Source organism: Rutidosis leptorrhynchoides, chromosome 10 (assembly GCF_046630445.1).
Source record: "Rutidosis leptorrhynchoides isolate AG116_Rl617_1_P2 chromosome 10, CSIRO_AGI_Rlap_v1, whole genome shotgun sequence".
NCBI classification, from domain to species: Eukaryota; Viridiplantae; Streptophyta; class Magnoliopsida; order Asterales; family Asteraceae; genus Rutidosis; species Rutidosis leptorrhynchoides.
Window position 1 is genome coordinate 94,589,912 of NC_092342.1, and position 3,776 is coordinate 94,593,687.

The window sequence follows — 3,776 nt, forward strand, 5'->3', positions numbered from 1 at the left end:
TTTTAATAATAAAAAATGAATCAAACTTCACTTAAGCAAATAAAAAAGAATCAAACTTCACCTGAGCTAAACACTCAACAACAACTAGTTAAAGTTTATATAAGCTAGACACTTGAATTAGCAACCTATCAAAACCTAACCAAAGTCTACATTTCACTATCAACATCGTGCCTTCATGTCATGTCAGCATGCCTTCAGGTCAGGATGCACCAGCAACTCAAAATCATTTATTGACTGCAGCATCTATACCCTGATACAAAAATGTTTTAATATATCAAATGCAGCAATCACTAGAAATTAAAAGAACGGATGAAGAAAACTCATTAAACCTTGACTATTACCTTTTTTACTGGACACCCAGTAACATAGTGACCCAAACCTTTGCACCAAGAATATGTTCTTTTTTCGGTGCTTCAAGAGAAGATTTGATTCGATTTGCGCTTTTTGGACGACCCTTAGTTTTAACAGGTGCTGGAGGATCCCGAACTGATATTTGAGGCATCATGTTTACTTGGGAACAACCTTCATTGGAATCTCTTGATGGATTGTCATTTTGTGGAGAATTTTTATGAATAATATTTTCTTCTAAAAACTTCTCCAAAAGAGTATATAGTTTCTTCATGGTAGAGGGCGACTCTTTCGCTTTTTCAATCGCTTTCATATATTTCGATTGAACACACCACAAACTTAAGGCGCTAACTCTAGTTTCACCATCTGCAAGTTTATTGTTATAATTATCCACTCTGTACCTAGCATCAAGTGTCCACATTGGCAAGATATAGTGATCAAGAAGAGTTTCAATGTGCTTCTTCTTCAAAACATACATAATATGTTTACATACAATTCCATATGTTTCAAACTTGGCACAAGAACATTTGACATATAACTTATCTGTAAATCGAATGGACACAGTTCTCCAATATATTTTCTCAATATCAACTTGACCAACTTTATATTAGATCTCTCCCGAGCACTTACTTAAAGTCTCGTGAGTTAAATTGTTAGTCTCTTGTATCCATTCTTTTTTAAAAACATCAAATATCTTGCTTGTATAACATGTACCTGCTTTCTTTTCTATTGGATTAACAGAAGAAAGAACTGCCTTCGTGTTCATTGTTTTGAAATCTTCATCTTCTTCAGCAGCTCGTCGAGACTCCACGGCTTTATCATATTGAGCTACAAATTCATTCAACATAGTATTGGAAGTAACATATCCATCAAAGAAGGAATGAATACTCTCACTTCTTCCACTTGTTGTCATCCCAGCAAAAAAACAATCTTTTAAATAGACTTTAGCCCAAATGGTACGTTGGTCATACATATCATTTAACCAGTAGTGACTTTCAAGGTTGTACTTATCTCGAATAACTTTCCATCGAGTTTCAAATTCATCTGTTGTTTGACTCTTAACCCACTGTTTGTACATCTCTTGAAAATCACTATAACGTGCTTTAAGAGGCCGAAGTTGTTCCAATTCATGGTTATTAATGTGCCAGGCACAATATCGATGGTGGACATTTGGAAAAACTTTTTTTATGGCATTGCGAATCGCTTTATCTTAATCAGTAATAATTGCAGTTGGATACATGTTAAACATGCACTTTAAGAATTCTTGAAATAGCCAAACAAACGTTTCTTCCTTTTCATTCTCTAGTAACGCTCCTCCAAATAGTATAGACTGGTCGTGATGATTGGCGCCAAACAAACGTTTCTAAATCTGTTTGTCATATACGTCACATCAAACACGACAACGTCCCCAAAATTTACATATGCATCTCGTGACCTCCCATCAGCCCAAAAAATATTTCTTGGAGATCCATCATTAAATAAATCTACAACCCAATAATGTTTACTATCTATAGAAGCTTTCTCTTGGAAATATTTTATAACACCATAAAACTCTTTACCTCTATATTTTCTTCGCTCTTCAGCCAATATATCAGCACATTGCTTTGAAGTAACATCAGGTGCGTCTACATCTTTCATGGAATTTACGACTTTTTTAATTTAACAAGGTCTCAAACCATTTTTGCTAAGATCCAACATAAGAGATTTACTAGCCATTGCGCGGTGAGTCTTTCCATGAGAACGGTATTTCATCACCTTGCTCGGAGTGCTTAGCTCATGATTATGTATATTGGTAAAAAGATCCACAACCCACTTTCCAACTTTATTTTTTGATATCCGAATCATTGCTGTACAACCAGTTCTTGATTCCCTACCACGTTTCGTAACACTATCATTTGAAATATCCTTAAATCCTTCTTTGTTGCACACATATATTTTTCGATACGGCTCATTTGTTGTCTTATTTCTAAAGCTGGACTGTTTACGTATTCCAAAACCATGCATAAAAGCAAAACGATTATAAAATGTGTATGCGTCATCAGGGCTATCAAAAACCATTCCTATAATAGTTACATCTTTGTCTCTATCATCTTTCACACACTCAAGATCCATGTTATCATCGTTTTGTTTCCCATTTTCAAATTCAGAACCATTAGTGACAGAGTCTCTAGATTCCGTTATATCATCAATTTGATGTGTTTCTATCTCATATCCACCAAGAACGTCTACATTGTCTTCTTCATGAATTTGATATTCAGAACTACTATTACTATGCATGTTCTGTAACAATACATGAAAAAAAAATTGGAATATATAACACAAATATTTGGTAGTGAACGAATGGTACTAATAATTAGGTAGCGAAGACCATATACATCACGTGAAATCAAGGTAATACAATTTCATTGAAACTTACTATCAAACTAAAGCAAATAATAATAATTATTGATTTTATAATAAAGCAACATGATATGATATTCAATCACTGATTAAACAGTAATTCATTATAAACACCATTGACGATTTAGCAACGAACGGAATATTACAAATTGAGTTTACCTGCTATTGATGTGGGTGATCACAATAAAAGTAATTGACTTCAATCTGTAAGTATTAAACAAAAAACAGGTAGCGGTTATTACAATTGGAAGACGAAGAAGAATATATTCCAATCGGGGAGATGTAATTGACAGGTTTCATGGATGAAAGGGAAATTAGGTAGAATATAGGAGTATTAAGTGAACGTAATATTAGGAGGCAGTTATCCGGGTTTTAGAATTTGACATCCAAATGACGTAGTTTAACACCCCGTCAAAATCCAATAACGGAATGTTAACTCTGGTCCCAGTGCTTGGCTTGACTTCTACGTAACAACTAACAACAATGTTTTACAGCGAAAGCAATTAATACCTGAGAAATAACACGCAAAACGGGTCAACAATAATGTTGAGTGAATCAACAGGTTTTAGCTAAACAATACAGTATATTTAAGAAACGATTTTTAGAAAACGTTTATTGGTGAAAGACCACCAAGGTTTAATATTAAAAGTTTGCAGACAACATTTGTCAAGTTTTAGTGTGTTTGTGTACATCAATGTCAAGTTCAGTTGTGTATGACATTCAAAAAAATTTTGTTTCTCCTGTTTGCAAAACACAAGTTTAAGTGACCAATTACAACGTATGAGACCACAATGGTTTCATGTTTAAAGTTTGTAGACAACACTGTGTCCGGTTTCAAATGTTTTTGGACAATATCATGTCAAGTTTTATTTCTCTTGTCTATAAACCATGGTTTTAAGTAGTGCAAAATAGTATCTGAAAACACTATTCAGAAAAATAGTTCGTTTGCATTTGACCACGAGATTTCAATAAGCACAACCCAAAGTTGCAAAATGTTACATAATCCATGAGCACCTGAATACTAGCAT

At 33.9% G+C, this 3,776-nt stretch overlaps 1 pseudogene; it reads right to left on the bottom strand.

Annotated features, from left to right (window-relative positions):
• Positions 1-223: 223 nt before the first annotated feature.
• On the bottom strand, positions 224-2,625 carry LOC139870465 (protein FAR1-RELATED SEQUENCE 5-like; annotated as a pseudogene).
• Positions 2,626-3,776: the final 1,151 nt, after the last annotated feature.